Here is a 23391-nt window from a genome sequence, read left to right on the forward strand (position 1 = left end):
GGTAACGTTGAAGAACAAAATACAAAAGGACATAGTTCTTGGTGATTCGTTGCATTTCTGACGTTGCCGGTGTATTTTGTTTTTGCTTTCAAAAGGTCACCTGTGTTCGTTTAATAGCACACAATCGCATCGCAGGTCAAGACAGGGCCAGCGCCCTCTGTCTGCTGGAATGGAACCTGCGCCCTGCATGTAGGAGGGTCCCACAGTGGGCGCAGGGCTCTGCTTCTGCATTTTTTGAGATTTTCTTATCATTTTGGAACGAGGAGCTTCACATTTTCATTTTGCCCTGGACCCTACACGTTATGCCGCCAGCCCTGGGCGAAGTGCATTATATTTAGAGTGTATATGTTGGGAGAGATTTAGTGGGCTTACGTTTATAAGCCACCCTCCTGAAGCAGACCTGTCAGTCACTGCAGGGTCATTCTATAGGACTTCTGTCTTCTTAACTTCCCAACTCCTTCGAGGACGGCTAAGCAAACACAGCCTCTGGCGCTCTATGATTACTGGGGACACTATTAGCGTCACGAAAATGACGCTCAAAAGCAAAATCCAATTTTAAAACGTGATTGCTATCTAGATCGATAATTTTGTTGTGGAATAAAATTTTCAGACACAGGCAGGCTCCCTCTTAGTTTGAAACCTTAGAGGTTAATGAAAACTAAAGCCGTCTAAGTGTATGCGGTTCTTCCACAGTCTTTGTTACACAAATAAATAAATTTTCTGAGTGTGGCTCCTTATTTTATTTTTTTCCTGCAACAAAAGAATATTTTCACTAAGGGATGGGGTAAAGCAAGACTTCCAAGGTGATTACTGGGTCTGTAGGTGGTTCAGAAGCCACATGCCATCCAATTATGAGCAATGGATCAAGGGTTACAAGGGTGCAGAAATCTCTACCTGAAGTCACCTCTCGCCATGCGTCCCGTCCTCTTGCATGCGGAAGATTAGCATAGCTGATGTTCTGTCACCGTGCCAGCGCTAATCATGCTCTGAGAAGAGAGGAGAAGCTGAGACGTGAGTGAATTAATCACCATTAACAACAGATTTTAAAAGGTAATCCTGAAGGGTGACTTTTAAGAAATATTGTCTTGAATAATTCATAATTCTTCTAGGATTGAAGCAATGCTTCTAGAAGGGAATACTTTTTCTAAGGAGTTAGCATTATCACCATAGGCACCAAAAAAGAGAAAAAATAAAAAAGAAGTTATACTTCAAATCATGGCGTCTCAAACTGATATAACATGTATCTCTCTCTTTTATATTTTTGTTGAGTTTATTGGGGTGACATTGATTAATAGAATCATATAGATTTCAAGTGCACAGTTCTACAACACATCACCTGTATATTGTAGTGTGTGTTCACCACCCCACGTCAAGCCTCCTCCTGTCACCATTTCTCTTCTACCTCCCACCACCCTTGTCTCCCTCTGCTAATCACCACACAGCTGTCTGCATCTGTGAGGTTTGTTTTTCTTAATCCTCTCACCCTTTTCTCTCAACAGCCCCTTCCCCTCAGACAGCTGTCAGTCTGTCCTCTGTATCTATGAGTCTGTTTCTATTTTGTTTGTTGGCTTATTTTGTTCATTAGAGTCCAGATATCAGTGAGATCATATGCTACTTGTTGGTCTCTAACTGGCTTCTTTCACTTAGTGTGATGCTCTCCAGGTCCATCCATGCTGTTACAAAAGTTAAAATCTCCTTCTTCTTTTTTTTTTTTTTACAGTCGAGTAGTATCCCATTGTGGTAATGTACTACAGCTCTTCTCTCCGCTCATCTATAGCTTGATCATATCATAGTTCTATTTTTAATTTCGCAAGGAACCTCTATACTATTTTCCATTGTGACACTCCCACCAAGAGTGAATGAGCCACGTCTTAAATGAAATGGGAAGGAATTGTTTTCGCCCATTACATTGTTGAGTATCAGTTATGTTCCAGGCACTTTTTGTTCTTTTGAAAAAAGAAAACCCTTCACTTAATTAGCACAGCAAACCTGGCCGTTACAGTGTTTTCCTGTTTTTACTGATAGTGAAGCTGAGATGGAAAGAGTCCTCAGCCTGCCTTCCACGGGGTGTTGGTGTTGAAGCCAAATGCAAAGCCCAGGTCTTATCCCAAAGGCCACCTCCTTCTGTTCAACCATGCTCACAATTAACAACCTTGCAAGGCCAAGTGTCATGTGTGTCTTTATGGTGGTGCCAAGACGTTGTGAAAGGAAGACATTCTCATCAGAGGAATGAGATTCGTAGAGAAGTCAAGACCTCTGTTTGTGAAGAGGGTGGCCAGATGTCGCCAGCAGCTTGACTTCTCCTGCGAGGTCCTCGCAGGCGGCTCTCCTGACTTCAGGCGATGTCGCTGTTGGGTGCTCTGTCTCCTTCCTTCAGGAGAACCTCACGGGCTGTTCCAAGTTGGCAAGAGGGTCCTTGCTGTCGGTGTTTTCCAGGCCTGTCAGTCAGCTCCTCCCTGAGAACCAAATGGAAATGTGAATTGGACCCTGGATCCAATTCTCTTTGGCATCATCCCTTTTGGTCATTCATCCAGTTAAGCCAGAGAACTTTAAAGTCCCAGAACACTCAGATGGGTCTGCCAGTTAGACGTGAAGGGAGGAAGATGATCATCTAAATCAGAGGTCTCAAACTCACGGCCCGCGGGCCGCATGCGGCCCGCCGAACAATTTTTTGCGGCCTGCAGACTAATCCACGAACTACAGTTTCTGGTCGTTTTGTGACACTGAAAAGTGTTGCGTAACAGTTGCCTTTTGTAGACCTAGTGCGGCCCGCCGAATGGCTGTGATCTTGCTCTGCGGCCCACATGCTGAGTTGAGTTTGAGACCCCTGATCTAAATGTTCAAATCGTCATGACATAACCTCAGAATCCACTTACCTGTTTGCTTTGGGGCCAAGGAAGTGACTGATGCTCTATCTTCTGTTTTAGTAATTGCAAATGGCTATAAGGAAGAGCCCATTAGAGACCTACCTCCCACCTGCTGCACACTGCCAAGTGACAGAATTATGGCACCTGCTCTGGGGCAGTCCATCGCCAACCCTCTGTCCAAATAAGTCATTTCCAGTTCTGACTCATTGCTGGCCTGGTATTTCCTAACAGGTGGCTTTATTTTTCTTTCCTTTCCCTTACTTTCTTCACACCACACCCCTGCCCTATGCTAAAGAGTAGTTGTTTCTGAATAAGCCATTTCCTTCCCTTTTTTTTTTTTTTTCCGGGGAAACACATTTCTTGGCTAGAAGAAACCTGCCTTGGGATGTTGTTTAGAGTTTCAAACTCTGATGGCTCAGTTAGTCCTACCTGGTATTTCATGGTCCGTCCTCATAAGACTCATTTGCTGAAGCCATATTGGTTCACAGAACAGAAGAGTGATACGTGAATTAGCACAAAATACTAATGTATCATAACTCTTGTTCCTTCTTTCAGTGTTGGGAATTTAAACTTCTACTCTTGTCATTTTTCTTTTAATAGGCCCTTATGTTTTTAGCTGTACTTTTTAGCAGTCTTAAAACTTTTGACAAAAAATTCTGTGTCCAAGTCTTAATAACGGTAACCAGCAAACCAAAAGCTGATTTCATTCACATCAATATTGTAAACATTCTAAAGCCAACCTAGTAACAATTTTTTTATATGAAAGGTAGCAAGTTGCATAGATGAAATAGGGTCATTATCTTGGAGGGCTACCTATTCTTGGAGGGCATATTTAACACTTTATAAGAAAGTTCTATATTTTTTAATGTAACTCCAGAAACATAGATTAGCATAAAATAATTAGGAGAGAGGAAAATGATTATTAAAGAAAATAGAAAATGTATATACATATCTCTCATAGTCTCAGCGTGCAACAAAGTAAAACTGCAAAAAAATGCATCACACATCGACAAGGAGTGGAACTCTTCAAAAGTTTTCAGAAACATGTAGTTTCTCAGGTTCACCAATTCGATTACAAGATTAGTTATAAAGGTGAAAATATACTTGTAAGGACATTTCTTTCTCCTGACATCAGCTGAATGTCTGTTTCTTGGAAAATGGGGACATATGACAACTGTTTGTACTTATCTCACTGAAAATTCACCTCTGAGAAGAGTCTTGATAATGTTCCTCTCTTGTCTTTAGTTCCAAGAAGCCCGCAGGAGCCTCCGTGCCAGGCCCTGCAAGGCCCCTTCCACTCATTTCTGTCCCCTCAGCCCTGGCGGAGGGTCTGATGCATGGCCTTCAAGGAAGAACCAGATGTCCTGCCCGAGGCCAGTTCAGCTTTGGCAATTGGGGTGGGCAGAGGACACGTAGTAAGGGTCTCTGAACTTGCTTTGCAGCCGGTTAATTAAACATTTCTCTTCTAACAGCATTTGATGTAGGTTACTTGGAGGAATGCTATTTTTTTTTCTTTTATGTTTCTTTTCCATCAAAGAAATTCTTCTTAGTTCCAAAGAATTCCACTTCTCAAGGTAATACGTTATTTTCATTACCTCACTCATTTAAGTTTCCAGATAATAAACTATTCAGAAAGCCTTGAAGAAAAAATTTAAAAATAATTCTTTTATTTATTATTTACATCCATTGCTTTTCCTGAGAACAGCCCGACCTCCCTTCTAAAACATAAACCTTTCTGTGTTAGATTATGCTCTGCAACCTGGTTAGCTCTTAGTTGTTACTCACAGATAGGAAATTATTTTTGGAAAATAAATTGCATTCAATGTAAATAGAGTAATCCATTTAAAATCCTCTTAGTACCTGCCGCCCGTTTGTCTAGAGTAGTCAAAGTATTCTGAACCGTGTAAGGCAGTTCCTCTGAGAACAGCATTTCTTTTAGCACAAGAGAAAACTTAGACATTACGAATAAAATGGAATTACTGGCAGCCCAATGCACTTTGAAATAAGCACCTTCGCCATATCGTTGTGGAGGCGACATTAAAGTTACTTTCTACCAAATCCATCTGTTGTCTGGAGAAATGCCCCTTATTCATTTAAATTCATTTCCAGACCTGAGATGACACCAAGAGCCAGGTTGTCAACTCAGACTCAGAGGCACAGAGATCTTACCAGTTATCAGGCTTTGCTGATCATTCATAGAATGCAGGTGAAGACAAAGGCAACACCCGGAAGCTTCTGAGACCAGCAGTCAAGTCCCCGGGTCCTTCCATGACACGTGAGAGTGTGGCCATGTCCAGATGTGAAGCGCAAGATTTCCAAGTGGTGCATGCACTTCTGAGACGTGGATAATTATAGGGCTGACCTAACACTTTCCAAGGGGCCGTACACTACCTGTCCAGAAATTCTCCCCTGGTTTGCTGAGAAATACTTAGAGTGGATACAGCCTGCTAGAGGGATTCCACAGAAACACTCACATGATTCTCTGCTAGTAACCAGGAGGTCTGATTGACGTGTTTACAAGGGGTCTTTACCAAGTCACTTACTTTTTTCTCCTTTTTTTCCTTTTATTGGGCTTCTCCAGGGGACATAAGATGGATTCTCAACAAGCTACAAATCCTTTGCTTCTCAAGACCCATCTCTATAGCAAATGTTTCATTGTATGCTTTTAGGTGTGGGTTGTTTTCCATATGACGACGCGTCATTTGTAACACACTCACACAGCGTACACATAACCCTTCAGAACCACTGTCTGACATTCGGTGTCACTATCCACAATGATAAAATTTGGGTTTCCCAAAGGAAAACAATAAATCTAAATGAACTTCCAAAGAGTCTTCTCCAGTCTTTGTGACTGGTCATTCTCACCAGCCAAGAAATTAAAGAGGCTTTTTCCCTTTATACTTCATCCTTGGGGTTGTTTCTTCCTGAGTCTTCTACTAATCCCAGCAGCTCTTCTCTATGGTAAATCTTCAACTGTCTCACCATTTATGGTACAAGAAGATACATCATTCAAGCATGGGAGGTCACTGGAAACAGATGACATACACTTAGGATAATTGTACATTTGTACCAGAGTTATTTGCAATGTATTAACAAATAGTTTGGGCTGATTTTCAATAGCTTTTTCTGTTTCCTGCCAAGCCACCTACGTAATGTTCCCAGCCCTTTGGTCCATAGAGCGGCAAAGTCTCTTCATCCTGACTCTCCATGAAAACCTCTTGATTGAAATCAAGCTGGCTGACTTGAGTTGTTCTGGTCCATTTACCCATTAATTCAACAACTTGCTATTGGATCCTGGCTCTGTGGAGAGTATTATGCCAGACACTGGGGATACAGTTGGGAACAAGACAGGCATGGTTCTTGTCGTCAAAGTTCTGAACTCTTTAAAATGATCTCAAAGAATTCAAGGAAACAAGTTCAACTAGAATTATTACAAACGGTGATAAGCCAAAGGATCCTTTAATCGGGCTTTTTATGGAAATTATATTTTTATGAAGTTACTTAGCAAAGATAACTAACAAACAAACAAAAAGACCTAATATTATGGCTTTCAGCTGCGGGCATCGTGGTGTGTGGCTTCGATGAACTCTTCACTAGACTCAAGAGGGAATTGAATCATCCAGTCTCATAGGAAATCAATAAACTTCAAGGTGCTCTGGAAATACTAACGTAAGAATGTTAATGCTTTGATTATAAAAATTAGCTGAATGATAGAAAGTAGCAGACGTCTTGTAAAATGCATACTGGAAAAACTTTCTGAATCCATACAAAAACCGATGTGATTTTTCTTTTTCTTTGCCTGATTCAGTCTTTAGACAGTAGATTCAAATTAAAGATGTTCTATTCGAGGCATAGGGGACCTGTATCATTTTCCTAAGCTTCTCACCTTTCTCTTTCCTGCCCTCCTCTTCCCAACCCCAGACGTGTGGAGTTTCCTGTCTTCGGAGCCTGTGTTATATGTAAAAATGTCATTCAGATTCTGTTCTATTTAAGGCTGCAAAAATTTCCTTCAGAGCGGGAAAGGGATAAAGGACATGTCTGTCTTCTAAGTCCCCAAACCACCTCTTTCTAACCCATCACCTTTTTAAGTATTTGCCATTCCTCACCCAGTCACTGGCTTTCAAGTCCCAACCCTGGAGAAGACTGAGGCTCAGTGATCAGGAAATGATTGAAATAGATCTCATACATGAGGACGTTATATAAGTTTATAGGGGTGACAGAACTTGTCACAGCGCCCCGAAGTTGTCCCTTACCACAGACATGGGGTTCTAAAATCAGAGAAGGCAAAGATTGCGCGTGCTCAAAATTGCACACACACACTGTTTAAAAACTCATCCACAGAGTACAGAACATATGGTCACACTCACAGGAGAGATTAGAATAGAAACAATGTAATGAAAGCAGCACAGCCAGGTTTTCCTTCAGGACTGGAGCACACCACTGATTCCTCCACTGGGCGCCAAATGAAATGGATGCCTTATGTCTGCGGGCCCTGTTGTATGAAGGAGGCGTGCTGTTAGACTCGGTCTTGGGCCAGCACTGTGCTCACGCTATGAGAGATATAGAGTACTATGGAAAGATAAGACAAATAGAGATTTAGGACTTCTCTCCGAGACTCACTAAATGCTTGGGGCACATACATACCGAGTGGATGCTGAGCAGAATTGCCTACTTTACTTATCTTTCTTTCTCTCTCTTTCTCTCACTCCTCTCACTCACACACACATCATGTACACCATTTTGGTCAATAGGCGCAACAGAAGCAAAGCTTCAGAAAACATGGATTATGTGACAACAATGGAGCAAAGAATACATGCAATTTTGGTGGACTACAATAACAGCAGAATAGCATGCCTGGGGAGTCATTGTCGAAGACCATGGATAGTAGGCATAAGAACTTGGGCTATATTTTTAGTAAGTTATATAAAGCCACTGGAGGTTTTTTGAGATAGTAACATCATGATTTCACCAGAAGGCAAACATGATGAGTTCAGTTATGAACTTAGAGAATATAAACTATTTCTGGGGTATTCAGAACCGGTTAGACACTCACCTCTAGTCCCTGGGAAGGAAGTCCTAACTGGAGAGAGAGCCTGATGAGCCAGTTCAGAGATAGCTTTTCTACTGTTTAATCTTCAATGCCTGGAATAGTTCTGGGCAGTAATATGCACTCAGGAAATGATTACTGAATCAATAGTACTTGATTATATTGAGGGGATAATGAATATATAGCTATTGAAACACTGTAGGGACAGATGAGTAGTTGCAGGGACGGATGGATGGATGGACGGATGGATGGATGGATGGATGGATGGATGGAAGGTCAACTTTGTTTTTTTAGCTAAATTGTCTCTTGAACTTTTCTGCTCTGAACATTTCACTGCAGATATGTTGTTGCATTGACAGTTTTTTGTAGACACGAGGCCAGAGTCTGGGCAACTTCAAACATCCCAACAGTACGAGCAGTATTTTTTTAAGTGCTATCAAAAGTAAAGGCACAGCTCCAAGGTAGCCAATGATGAAGAAGACAGCTGGGAAGAAAGGAGGGTTGCAGCTGCGATCAGTCAGCCCACTCACCAGCTAGACAGAGCCCTGTCCTAAATGGCTATGGTGGTGACACACAGGACAGGCTGTTGGGGATGAAAGCTGTAGTGTTGGGAGAGATAAATGCAGTAGTCTGCTCATTTTTCTTTCTTTTCTGAGACTAAGGATTTGAAGGCCATCACACAGACATGCTTTCTGACAGTGGAGAAGAAAGGCAGCCATGAGGAGACTGAAGACAGAACAGCTAGCTCTCCCATCTGGGGAGACCGAGAGCCATGAAACATGTCAGTAACTCCTAAGGTTAGCACTGTGCTTCTCTAAAGATGTTTCTGCAGAGTGGAAAGAAAGGGGGATCAGACAGGCATTTGCTAAAAGGGCGAGTGAAGCCCTTCTCGCCACCCCGGCTGCCCAGGGCACGGCTTTGGAGACAGCCGAGGACAGCACACCTCACTCCGACCACCAACGTGGAGCAGCAGTGTGGGAAGCTAAGTCTGCATCTGACGTGGGGCAGCAGTGTGGGAAGCTAAGTCTGCACCCGGCGTGGAGCAGCAGTGTGGGAAGCTGAGTCTGCACCCGGCGTGGAGCAGCAGTGTGGGAGGCTAAGTCTGCACCCGACGTGGAGCAGCAGTGTGGGAGGCTAGGTCTGCACCCGACGTGGAGCAGCAGTGTGGGAAGCTAGGTCTGCACCCGACGTGGAGCAGCAGTGTGGGAAGCTAGTTCTGCACCCGACGTGGAGCAGCAGTGTGGGAAGCTAGGTCTGCACCCGACGTGGAGCAGCAGTGTGGGAAGCTAGTTCTGCACCCGACGTGGAGCAGCAGTGTGGGAAGTTAGGTCTGCACCCGACGTGGGGCAGCAGTGTGGGAAGCTAGTTCTGCACCCGACGTGGGGCAGCAGTGTGGAAGCTAAGTCTGCATCCGGCGTGGGGCAGCAGTGTGGGAAGCTAGGTCTGCACCCGACGTGGAGCAGCAGTGTGGGAAGCTAAGTCTGCACTGGATGTGGAGCAGCAGTGTGGGAAGCTAAGTCTGCACCCGACGTGGAGCAGCAGTGTGGGAAGCTAGGTCTGCACCCGGCGTGGAGCAGCAGTGTGGGAAGCTAGGTCTGCACCCGGCGTGGGGCAGCAGTGTGGGAAGCTAGGTCTGCACCCGGCGTGGAGCAGCAGTGTGGGAAGCTAGGTCTGCACCCGGCGTGGGGCAGCAGTGTGGGAAGCTAGGTCTGCACCCGGCGTGGAGCAGCAGTGCGGGAAGCTAAGTCTGCACTGGATGTGGAGCAGCAGTGTGGGAAGCTAAGTCTAGGTTAGGAGACTCTTCCCACATGCAGGTCTCTGAGCACCGGCTTCCAAGTGGACCGCAGAGGGTGTTAAGGAATGTCTGTTGTCCCTGCTTCCTGCCCTGCGACCCAGTTCATCGTGGTCCATGACATTCCGCTTCTGGGCTCAGCTGATGCTTAGGAGGGAAGGATCCCAACTGGCTTCCTGCCTTCTTTTTTTGTTTTTGGTTTTTTGGGTTTTTTTACCAGTTATGTTTATTTTTAAAAAATTAGAAAATAACAATAAACCAAAAGAAAATGAAACCATAGCTCTATTACCTAGACATCATCACAGTTAACATGTCTGTATTCACTTTGGAAATCTACTTATGTAGTCATAGCATTTTTGCCATTTTGTTGAGGTGTGATTGACAAAAATTATATCTATTTAAGGTATTAAGCGTCATGATTTTTTTTTTTTTTGTATTTTTCTGAAGTGAGAAGCAGAGAGGCAGTCAGACAGATTCCTGCATGTGTCTGGGATCCACCCGACATGCCCACCAGGGGGCGATGCTCTGCTCATCTGGGGCGTTGCTCTGTTGCAACCAGAGCCATTCTAGCGCCTGAGGCAGAGGCCATGGAGCCATCCTCAGTGCCCGGGTCAACTCTACTCCAATGGAACCTTGGCTGCGGGAGGGGAAGAGAGAGACCAAGAGAAAGGAGAGGAGGAAGGGTGGAGAAGCAGATGGGATGAGGTGGGGAAGGGGTGCTTTTTCTGTGTACCCTGGCCAGGAATCAAACCCGGGATTTTCACACACTGGGCCAACGCTCTACCACTAACCTAGCTGGTCAGGGCCGCTTCACGATTTGATGTATGTATGCATTGTGAAATAATTACCACAGTCCAGCTAAGCAACATTTTAATCACCTCACATAGGTACCATTTTCTTTCCTTATTATTATTATTATTATTTTGAACCTGTCTTCTTTCTGTGACCTTACCTCAGACTTTGACTTCTTTAGAAAGTATGTCCTTAGCTTGTCCCCCTGTTCTGGATGCTGTACCTCATTCCAGAAGCAGAGCCCTAGAGCCCTGTCTTTCCGTGAGTCAGTTGAGCCTCACCCTGTATCATAGCCCACGGCTACTGGAACCCAGCCTCCAACCCTGCAGGCCCTGCGTCCCTGGAGACTGGCTCTTCCCAGCCTTCCGGGTGCCTCCCTGGTCCTTTGGTCCCATCATCTCATCCCTCCTGCTGAAAGTTTTCGGCACTTTGGGGTTCATGTCTAATTTTGCTTCCAGGTCTTATAGGTGAGAGTACACCCCAAACACTAATAGGAATGACCTTTTTTAGGCATTTCTAATCCTTCCTGCTCTGACTTCTCCATCATCACCTGGATTCCCAGATTGACAGAGAGCATGGTGTAACAAGCTCTCTTTTAGTTCCTGGGGAAAGGCAGTGGGCACCTGAATCAGAAGGTGTGTTAACCCTACATGTGAACGCAGAAATGTTTACATAAATTCACAAGGCTGATGATTATAGGAAAATATTGATGGATATAATATTGGTTTATCTTTCTAATATGCCATAAAAGCTCAAGAAAAGTCCCTACTTACACATGAATTGTAGATTCCGGGAACCAAACTGCTGGTTTTACTGAACAGAACCAACGAGTAAATCAGAACACCTCCGTGGAAGGCTTGATGACTACTAATTCCTAACATTAATGACTTAGGAATAATGAGCATAAACATAAGGACATATTTTGTGGGCTTCCCCTCCCCCCCCCCCAGATTACTTCTAATACTTTGTAATACTGCTGAAGCTGGTCCAATTTAATTATGCTTGTAAAGTCTACCCTTTGAACACCTCTGAGTCAAACACCAAGCGTTTATGTCCTTCATGGAAGAGATGTGTCTACGTGTTTGATCAGGTCACCCTGCTGGGTGCAACCCTGTTCTTTCTGTGTGCTTGCGCCGAGTTTCCATGGCATAAAACATTGGGCAGCTGTTACATCTATTCACTCCTGCCCTCCCCAGCAATTCATAGTGCCATGAATTTACCTGGAGCTTACTGTTGTCCACGAGCCCCGTGAGGAAATGCTTCCTGTCGTGTTCTCTCCATGCCTCCTGCCTGTGCACAGAGCCCATGCGGCAGATAGTCCACGCTCATGCAAGGAATGCGTGAATGCATGAAAACAAATGAGCATGTTCATTCATGATGGGGCAAGGAAATACTTTCTGGCTGAGATGGTCAATTTTTGTGTGTGTGTTTATCATAAAATAATTCCAGAACTTGCCATAGAATTAGGAAACCTGCTATGAGGAATTTGGGTGTCAAGTTTAAAAAAAGTAATATATATCTATTAAGGAAAGGCCTATGGAAACATGCTCAGCAGCATTAGCTATCAGGGTAATGGTTATTTAAACTGTAATGATAAACCACAATGCGCCAAGTGTGCCTAAAATTAAATGTATTAATAGCACCAAGCGTTTGCAAGGATAGGGATCAGATGAAACTCTGGTAAGTTGATGTTTGCAGTGTGAAGTGTTATGAACCCTTTGGAAACAGTTTTTTAATATCAAAGTGAAACACTTAATTAACATGTGATCTTTCAATTCTGCTTTCATATATTTACCCAAGAGAAAGGAAAGCATATGTCTACATAATAGTCCTCTTGATTATCAAGACTCCCAAATTAAAAACAATCCAAGTATTCCACATCAGCGGGTAAATGGATAAATAAATGAAGATCGATCCATAAAGTGGAATACTATGCAGCCAAAAACAACAGAGGGAGGTAGGGTGTGGTGAACGTCACTGCTGCATGTGACACGGATGGACCTCAAAAACATCACGCGTGAGAGAAGCCAAGCTGAAAAGAGTTGATACCAACTAATTGCATTTATATGAAGCTTTCGAGCCAACATATCTAATCTATAGGGATAGAAAGGAGATGAGTAGTTGTCTGGGACCAGGAGTGGACAGGGCATTGCCCACAGGAAAGCCCGGCGATCTTTGGAGGTGATGGCAGTGTCACCTACCTTGACGGAGGTGGAGGTGTTACCCGTCTATGCATTGGTCGAAACTCACTGAACTGTGCACTGAGAATGAGTTCCTTTCCTTGTGTGTAAAGTACACTTGAATAATGTTGATTGCAAGTTAAACACAATCAAAGAAAGTTTGAAACCTTGGTGTGTGTTTTAATAATTACGGAAATGTATTCAATATTTTATTCACTGTCAGGATCGTTGTTAGCCCATGGGACCAATTTTTCATAAAAACTTGTTTCACAACTCTTCTGTATATTGCCAGTGACATTGCGCCTTCATACTGACTGAATAATAATTGTGGATAAAGTAGAAGAGAGGTTATAGGTTCATGAAATGTTGCCCACACTCTACCGCGTTAATGATGTAGTTAATATTTTGGATGATAGTAATTGTAAGGCAAAAATTCTTTCAAAAGTCAAAATTATCACTTGGGAGAAAGCTGTGCTTCCAAACCTGAACTCTGCAAGTTAGTTTGCTTTAAGCTAGTTTTCTTCTCTTATCTTAGATATAAAGATGAATATTATTTCTTCATCACAGTAAAAAAAAAAAAAAAATAGAGAGTAGCTCTAGGCACATAATTTGGACCTAATATATAGAGATTGATTAAGCAATCAGGTGAGCGGGAAAAATAAGAAAATACATTTTGTTTCCTTTGATTTTCTGAACTTTTATCACACACACAAAAATGTGTATTTGTCTTCTATCCCCCCATTGTCTTTAAAAATAGCATTTCTTTAAAGATGATTAATTTGAGACTATTTTGAAATAAGCCAGAACAAGCAGTTGATGACTGATTTTGATTGCTAATGGCCTGGGGTGTCACAGAAAATAACCACCTCTCCAGGAAACGTATCTTTAATGGCATAATGACACCTTTTGAAGGTGCAATTACTACTATAAAAAACCAAAGTCAGTGGCTTATTGCAGTTATTTTCTCAAAAATATCATGAACTGAAAACAATAATAATAACTTTAGAAAGCCAGATACTCTTAGAATTAACAAGCGGTTTTTGCTTAATTATAATACAGGTCATCATTGAAAAAGACGTGTTGAATTCCCCTGCAAAGACAGTCATTTGTTACTTTTCCTTTTCTTTCTAGCATAATAGTTTGAGAAACAAGGGACTTTTTTATTATTTTTTAAAAATTGAAGTGCAATTATTTACAGAAAATCATTTTAATCTTTCTTAACCTTCTTAAATGAGTACTTTGAGAAATGAAAATGAAATTGTATAGCAAAATAATGCAATTAGCATGTGTGGCGGAAATTTCTTAGATGATTTTTATAACTTATTTTTCAACAGTTCTATCCAAAATTCTTTTTAAAGAAGTCTCTTCTTCTGAACCATATATAGGAAATGGGGGGGGGGGGGGTCTAAGAATTATGTGAGACCTAAACACCAGCTGTATCTAGAATAATAACTTTCTCAAAAGACCCCAGTACAAATATCATTTTCCTTCTGTTTATTTTTGACTAGCATGAAAAGTTCCTATGAACTCTTAATATTTGATTAGCCAAAGAAAAAGTCAATATTTGAAAAGATATTAATCACATGAAACTAAAATAAATATAGGGTAAATTTTGATGGGGTAACATGGTAGGGAGGGTCATTCTTAGCTATTGAAAGGATGGACAACTGAGCATACAAGTGTGGACTTTTTTTGTAAATGAGAGGTGGAGAGGCAGAGACAGACTCCCACATGCACCCAGACCAGGATCGACCTGGCAAGTCCACTAAGGGACGATGCTGTGACCATATAGGGCGATGCTCCATTGCTCAGCAACCAAGCTCTTTTTAGGGCCTGAGGCAGAGGCCATGGAATCATCCTTAGCACCCAGGACCAACTCACTCCAATTGAGCCATGGCTAAAGAAGGGTAAGAGAGAAAAGCAAGGGGGAGAGGGGTGGAGAAGCAGATGGTTACTTTTCCACCACCTTTGGGATTGTTCCCAACCCCTACCACATTTTCAGCATTTCTTTAAGAAAATTATAGGTTAATAATGCCTTCACCCTACTCCCGCCGCCGCCACCCCTATGCCTAGCACAAGACCTGGTACCCATGAGAGGTAGTTACCAGTAACAAACTAAACTAAAGGAAACTGGATGGAACTCATTTGGATTGCTTTATGTACCATCATTACTCAAAAGATAGTGAAGGGATTAGCATTTCAAAATGTAGGCAATTTGTGCTGATACAGAGGTCTTTTCATGATCAGAGCCTGTTTGAGATTTTATAGGAACACTTAGATGAAGATAGAAGACATGTTTATTATGGATCCTAAAAACACAGAGAGAGAGCTAATAAGTCAGAAAAGAATAATTGGAATTAAAGATACATTTGCTAGGTCTAGTCAGAAATGCAGAGTTCAAAACAACAGTACATGCTCCTGTCTTCAGTCAACTGAAAATTTTGACTACCTTTCAGTGCCTTTACTGCTAACCACATAGGTTCAAGCCCTCATTTGCCACCTGAACTTTGGCAGTAGACTTTTAACTGGTCTCCCTCCTTCTGCCTTGCTTCTTCCATGCTGTTCTCCATGCTCCATCAGAGTGATATTTAGAACATGAGTCACACACCCTGTCCTCTTTCCATCTAAACCCTCGCATGGCTTCTCACAACAATCAGTAAAGACAAGTCATGGTTATGATCAACTGGAGTTGACATGACTTGGTTCCCATAACCTCTTGAACCTCATCTCCGGCTGCCCTAACCTTATTGACTCTGTCTCCAGCCACATTGACCTCCTTCTGTTCCCTGGACAGACAACCGTGCTCCTCACTCCGGCCCTTTTATGCTCGTGGCTCCTTCTGCTTGCAGTATCCTCCTCTTAGACCTCCTTGTGGCTTCTACTCTCACTTTCTCTACCATCTAAAGTTTCAACTCCCCCATCTCAGTATTTATTAACCCCCTTTCCTGCTTCAGTTTGGTGCCTTAACTCTTAATCATATCTGGAATATTCTGTATTTTACTCTTATCTACTGTTTGCCTCCTCAGTAGAGGATAAACTCCATGTGGAAGTGAGTTGTTGTCACTTTTCTGTCTGTTAATGGTTTTCCAAACTTAGAACTGTGTGTGTGATGGATCACAGGAGCTCAATTACAAACTCGGTTACTGACAGATAAGAAATTCCCTGGAGAAGAAAAATTTGCTTTTTGGTTCAATAGATTGCTTATTAAAAAAAAAAAAAAAATAGGACAGACCTGACTTAACATGGTTTAAGTTTTTAGAAACAAAGCCTGTGAGAACAACAGAATTTGATGATGGAAATTGTTAGGGGCTGCATGTTTGTGTTTCTCCAAATTCATAGATTGCAGTCCCAACCCCCCAGTGTGACTGCATGGAGAAGATAAAGCCTTTGTAAAGGTGTTTAAAATTAAATGAGGCCATAAGGGTGGACCCTGATCCTATGGGATTAGTGTCCTTCTAACACAACAAACCAGAGAGCTCACTCTTCCTCTCCTCCATGAAAGAAAAGACAGGACGAGGCCCTGGCCTGTTGGCTCAGCTGTAGAGTGTCAGCCTGGCGTGTAGAAGTCCCGGATTCAATTCCCAGTCAAGGCACACGGGAGAAGCGCCCATCTGTTCTTCACCCCTCCCTCTCTCCTTCTCTCTCTCTCTCCCCTCCCCTTTATAGCCATGGCTTGAATGGTTGTCCCCGGTTGCTGAGGATGACTCCATAGCCTTGCCTCTGGCACTAAATAACTCGGTTGCTGAGCAATGGAGCAAGGGCCCCAGATGGGCAGAGCATCACCCCTAATGGGCTTGACAGGTGGATCCTGGTCAGGTGCATACGAGAGTCTGTTCGTCTGCCTCCCCTCCTCTCACTTAAATTTAAAAAAACAAAAAAGAAAAAACACAACAAGAAGGTGGCCAGGAAATAAGCCCTTGCCAGGAATCAAATCACATGGCACCTTAATTCTGGACTTCCCAGCCTCCGGACTGTGAGAAATCAGTGTCTGCTGTTGAAGCCACCCATCTTGAGTGTTTCGTTAGAGCAGCCCACGTAGACTCAGCTAGAGATGTGCCTTAAAAATCATCTGAGCTAATCTCCCTTCTTGACAGAAACCTGAAGCCAGAGAAGTTAAGGGACTCTCCAAAGGTCCCAATGTCAGTATGCAGCAGAATTACACTCAATGTCCATGTTGCAGCTCAGCGCTGTTTTCACTTATGGTGCTGATTCTTGCACCATTCTGCGTAATATATAATCAATATAAGGCAAGGCTTCTCGAACCCATTCCCGTGGGACTTGTTTCTTCCAAAGGCTGCTCTGGGAATTTTATTTTATTTTTTTTTGTATTTTTCTGAAGTTGGAAACGGGGAGGCAGTCAGACAGACTCCCGCATGTGCCCGACCGGGATCCACCCGGCATGCCCACCAGGGGGCGATGCTCTGCCATCTGGGGCATTGCTCTGTTGCAACCAGAGCCACTCTAGCACCTGAGGCAGAGGCCACAGAGCCATCCTCAGCGCCCGGGCCAACTTTGCTCCAATGGAGCCTTGGCTGCGGGAGGGGAAGAGAGAGACAGAGAGGAAGGAGAGGGGGAGGGGTGGAGAAGCAGATGGGCGCTTCTCCTGTGTGCCCTGGTCGGGAATTGAACCCGGGACTTCTGCACGCCAGTCCGACACTCTACCACTGAGCCAACCGGCCAGGGATGCTCCAGGACTTTTGCCATTAACACCTAACGATGGTGATCTTTACCTGGTGTCTTACAGGGATGAACAGGGGTGAATTTATTTTTTCCCACAATTTTGCTTGGTCGACATTGTTATCCCTGTGAAACGATAAGAAAGGGGGGAAATATGACTGAAGAAACATTGATTCTCTAAAAGTAATTCTGTCCTTGGGAGCAGTGGAGGGCTCTGTACATTTCATACGGATGTATTTTCATCCAGTACAATTGATTTTGGTTTCAAACGACAGAATGAATGCTACTCAGAATGACGCTGTATTCCAGGAAGCATCCCGTGATTTCTTGGAGCCCCGGTTCCTGGACAGGTTTGAAAGTCACAGATATCACAGCAGGACACAGCGGCTCACAGGGCTATTATCAGCATCAGCGGAATCAAGAGAAGAGAAGCTTCTTCTCTTGTGATCAAAGGGATCTCAGTCCCTCTGCATGCGATTCTGTCACGGCATATTCATAGTATCATACACATCGCCTGTGCCTGGGTCCCATGTTTAAGGTGTTACCAACTAGCATCCAGACATACGTTGGATGAATGGTTACTTTGGGCTGTGAAAACCTAGGGGAACATGAAACTGTTTTCAGAATTTGGAAAGGCTGAAATAAAGATGAGGGGATAAATTTATTTGGTACCTTTCCATGTACCAAGCCAAGCTCTGTGGGCAGACACTGCAGGGAAGTAGGTCTTTGACACCACAGAGGAACAATTTAAGGGTTGTCATTCCTGGAAAATGTTTCCTAGTAAAAGAATTGAAACGTACCGAAAAGTACTAGAAATTGACTCATTGATTTCAGTCATCACCCTGGAATGTGCCAAAGAAATTCTGCTTGGGAAGCGATTTAAGACAGATGACTTCCAAAGGTCATTCCAACGTGAAGGTTCCGCCACTCTACAGATGCAAAGCCCTGGGTCATTATGTGTCTTAATGAGGATGTGAACAGGCGCATGCACATGGCTGGTTTTCTTCCTTGTCTTAGAAAGAGGTTAAAAGGGGTAGAAAGCAGAAAGGTCTTGGATGACTACAATAAATACGGAGGGAAAGAAAGAAAAGCAACTTCCAATATTTCACAATTTGCTGGAGGGGTCCTCGCCTACTTCTCCACAAGGAGCCCGGCATTGAGATAAATTATATTCTTGGCAGCTGTGTGTGGATTAATACCTTGGCTCTCTTTACAAAGTCAGCTTCTGTCTTAGAGACCCTCAGTTTTCACTTGCCTGCTGAGATGTTCAAGAATGCTGTAAAATGGGAATGGAAAAACACTGGAAGAAATACTTTTAAGGATGATATTTTGAATTATCGCTTATTGAAATAAATATCGCTACCTTGAATTGAAGTGATAATGATATAGAATACCCGAAGCTTGAGAAAGTTTCTTGTAACAGATGCATCCTTAATTACCGCTTTATCCTTCAAATATTATCCCTTAAGCAGGAGGATGTTCACCTTTTTTCAAGTCATCTTTCTTATTTCTTGAGTGAGTCTTCTTCGTGACATTTTCTCATCTAACTGTTGAGCTTTCTCTTTTTATTGATGCTCGTAATATTCTTCTCTCTTTGTAAAAATATTTTATTCCTTTTTTTCTCTTCAAAAGGTCATTCCTGAATAAAATACATGTTCTTAAAAAAAAAAGAAAGAAAAAAGACAGGGCATTTTAACTTTCATACTTGATTCTTGCACATTTTAAATTTCTCAGGCGAAGAGAAATCTTCCTGTGTTGTTCCTAGGTATTACTTTATAATGACTATGCCTGAGTTGTTGGTGTATGTTAAAATATAGCGTGTCAAACCCAAATACAAATTTGCTTTCTTTACTTTGGGGAATTTTTGGATGAGGAGAAGGGGAAAAAAATGTGCCTCCTTTAGGTCTAAAAATCATCATATTTGGAACATACACACCTTCATCTCTCTCTTTAAGGACAGCATAAATTTTTTTTAAATTGGAAGGGAAATGTCTAAAGTAGAGAGAAAATAAGGTCATCCTGCCCTTTATCTGGGAATGAAAGATGGTTATTTAAAGAGTAATTTAGAGCAGCCAATGTAGGGAGGTTTGTCATTACTGATTCCCGAAGAGGGCCCCCTCACCTCCGCCTGAACGGCCTCTCTAAGGAGTGGCCCGGAATGAAGTGTTCCTGGGGACACACTTCCCATCAACCTCTGCCTCTAGGGCCAGCCTGCTCAGAAAGCACAGTAGGAGGATCTCAGGGGTCGGCTGGTTCAGGGAGAGAAGAACAGACCAGATGATAAGGATGATGGTTTAGCAGAGAACGGATGGCCGGCGGTGGGGGACTTTCACCTAAGTATTTAGTGGTGAAAACAGGATTGCAAAGCACGTGGACATCAGCTCTGGTATCCTGGGTGGCTGGAAAATGTGTCGCTCTCAGGCGGGGGGTGGGGTGGGAGTGTGATAGGGATCCCAGGAGTTAAATGACAACTCAGTGTGACCTGGGTGGTTCAGATTCAGCCAGGTGCGGGTCACAGGAAATGTCCCCGGGAGCAACAGAATCTTAAGACAGTTTTGTCAGTGCAACTCTGTACATTTTTAAAAAGGCAGGGAGGTGACACAGAGTCAAGTTCAAATACATTAATTCTGCGCAAGGAAATTCCAACATAGTCACTTCGCGCCAAATTATTAAAATAATTAATTAATGGCTTGAATTAATTATTCTTTTCAGGTTTTTTCCATTGATTTGAGAGAGAGAGAGTGTGTGTGTGGAAGTGTTCCCAGAGGGAACAGCAGGGGGCAGGGGGAGAGGGTAGGAAGGAGAGAGAGAGAGAAGCATCAACTCGTCCTTACTTAGTTGCTCCATTTAGTAGGGTGCTCATTGTTAGCTTCTCGTACCTGTCCCAACCAGGATCGAACCTGTGACCTCTGAGCCCCAGGGCAACACTCCATCCACCGAACCACCCGGCCAGGGCTTATTTGTTATTTTTAGCTACTATTTTTTGTCATGTCCTGATAGCCTAGAGCTTGATGTTAGCAAAAAGCTACAATGTTTACCTATTTGAAGTAGTTATTGGGAATGAGGGATGAGATGGTAATTTGTGAAGGTGTCTGGAAAATAGATTTGTAAAATGGCAGATTTGTCACATACACAACACACATACACACAACACTGCAGAGAAAGCTAGTTGTTAACATCCCATTAGTAAGAATGTCTTTCATCTTATAATAAGTAATTAGCCATCCACATTAGGCAATAATGAGAACTAGTAATCACCTTTTTTTTGTTAGAGAAATTAGACTGGACTCACTTTAACACAGCATTTAACATGTATGTTGTCATGAATATGCAAAAGGTATAAGTTGCTTAAGCAAAAGTTGTAATTCTTGGGCTGAAATCCGGAGTTACTTTTCTCAACTTATGGAGATACATTCTGTCTGTCATTCCTGAAGGATTGAGTTGACGTTACAAGGCGGATGGACTTTGTATGGCTCAAGGTTATATTCCGAACAGGTTGGCATTCCATTTTCAAAACACTCTGCCACCAAGAACAGCAACAGAAACGATTGTCTCTGTGGTATGCTCAGTGTCTTGGGTCGCTCTATTAGTTGCATACTTAAGAAACCCACAACTAACTCCAGAGCATCAATCCTTAACTTGGGTGTGGAGACTTTTGTCAATTGTGCAACTTAGTGGCAACAGAGCTGTCCTCATCAATTTTTGCCTTCTTCTGAAAGTTCTTAAAGAAAAGAGGCAAACTTTTGTAGGAAATAAGACATCTGCCTTCGCCTCCTATGAGATGAGATCATCAGAATATGGCCCTTGCAGGCTGCGGGGGTACTGTTTCAAGGTTGGTACTTACCGCTTCCTTTCCAGACAAGCTGACCAATGCTTAGAGAAGTTCAGAGACTTGGCTGAGTCCCAGCACCCAGACCATGCTGCTTCGACGCTGACGCTCTTGGCTGTTAAGAGTCCCTACATGAAGATCTTCACTGGGAATTGCATCGTTCATGATCTCCTCATTTCCAGGGCTTTAAATACTATCTATATGCTAATGCCTTTTGAAATTATATCTCTCCCATCACTCTTTTCCCTGAAATGGAGACTTATATATCCAACTCACTCTGAGCATCTCCCTTCTACCATCAGATACTCATCTGAGTGTTAGCGTATTGGCCGGACTGCCCTACCCCAGCCTTGGCCGTTTCAGTGAAAGGGACCACCATGCACCCAGATGCTCAGGCAAGCAACCCAAAGCCTTTCCTCCTCCTCCTTGCCCCCACATCTCCCAAGGACTCTCGTGAGTCATCCAGTAGGGTATATGTTCCACGCTCCGTCTTTAACCACAGCTACCTTATCCATCTCTTGGTTTACGGAAGTCTACTTGTTGTATAGTTTTGTTTTGTTGTTTTGTTTTTTAAGAAATGCTCATGAGAGGCCCTGGCCGGTTGGCTCAGCGGTACAGCGTCAGCCTGGTGTGCGGGGGACCCGGGTTCGATTCCCGGCCAGGGCACATAGGAGAAGTGCCCATTTGCTTCTCCACCCCCCCCTTCCTCTCTGTCTCTCTCTTCCCCTTCTGCAGCCAAGGCTCCATTGGAGCAAAGATGGCCCGGGCGCTGGGGATGGCTCTTTGGCCTCTGCCCCAGGCACTAGAGTGGCTCTGGTCGCGGCAGAGCGACGCCCCGGAGGGGCAGAGCATCGCCCCCTGGTGGGCAGAGCGTCGCCCCTGGTGGGCGTGCCAGGTGGATCCCGGTCGGGCGCATGCGGGAGTCTGTCTGACTGTCTCTCCCCGTTTCCAGCTTCAGAAAAAAAAAAAAAAAAAGAAATGCTCTTGAGAGCTCAAGTCCCAGAGGTCTTGTTTGTTGGGAGATATACACAGTTGCCTACAGAGCAGTTTCTTCTGAGTGTGACAGTTACTGAGTGCTATCTCCTTTCCCTGCAGATTTTGTAGACATGGCTCTGCCGTCTCCTGGTACTGTTCCTTCCACCTAAGAGAGTTCAGGACACCCTCCTTTCCTTCTCCTTTGTCCGCATAGCCACGGAATTTTTTTTTCTTTTGGCTAGTATTTTTCCATAAATTCACTACCACATTCTCATTTTCTATCAGTTTCTACAATAAGTCACTGAAATGTTTTACTTTCTGTCAACATAATTCTCTCTTCTAAAGATACTTTTTTTATTTCATCAATTTTTAAAAATGTGATCCACACTTTTCAGTTGTATTTTTGTCTTTCATTATTACTGTTCTCTTACTAATATTAATCCACATTTTTTGTTCTTTTTAATTTTATTTTGTTTGTTCATTTCAAGTGAGTCCCAGATGCATGCCTCTGATTATATTTTCAGTGATGCCTGTTTTTCTTTGTGCTGGTGTTGCATGGGACTTGCGTTTCTTTGATGATTTTATCTTTTTCTTCCTGCCATTTTTAAGGTCTATCAGCTCAGTTTTCAGCTACTTCTATGGTTTAACCACTTCTTTCTAATGGACTAGCTCTTCTCTCCCTTTATCCCTTCTTTGGACTCTCATCACATAGAGGGATATGGCCAGACATTATATCTGCTTTGTGGTGTTTCTTATCTGACGTATGATCACTCTTTCTCTCTTCTCTGTCTCTCTCCCTCTCTTCCCCTCCCCCTGCCCTCCTTCTGATCACATCGCTAATTTTTTTTTTAATTTGGGCAGGATCCTTGCATATGGCTCATGTTCTTTCTTTTTGGTGTTACTCATCCCCGGATAGGGGAGAACAAAGGGAGGCATTTTTAGTAACAGCAATTGTAAAGGAGCTTTAGCACAAATAATCCCAAAGAGACATCTCTTTGGCTTGTAATTTTAATATGATTTTTGACAGATCTACTTCTCTAGCTATAGTTTATCTGGGGTCAGATTAAAATCAACCCGTTCTGTAAGCACTAAGATAGTGGTAGAGGACATGGTTACAAAGCACGTTGGTGACAGCAAGAGGCTGGCCAGGGATTAAACATGTTTTCTGAGTGATCCATAATGAGGAGAACCCTCGTGTAGATAACTAACAATCAAATATCCATAAAACCACA

General features: G+C 43.1%; 1 protein-coding gene across 1 annotated transcript in view; it reads left to right on the top strand.

Annotated features, from left to right (window-relative positions):
- Positions 1–23391, top strand: part of CNTNAP2 (contactin associated protein 2) — a 1312105-nt gene that overhangs the window by 950041 nt on the left and 338673 nt on the right. The gene's annotated exons all lie outside the window — the stretch shown is intronic.

Source organism: Saccopteryx leptura, chromosome 2, assembly GCF_036850995.1.
Source record: "Saccopteryx leptura isolate mSacLep1 chromosome 2, mSacLep1_pri_phased_curated, whole genome shotgun sequence".
Classification (NCBI taxonomy): Eukaryota; Metazoa; Chordata; class Mammalia; order Chiroptera; family Emballonuridae; genus Saccopteryx; species Saccopteryx leptura.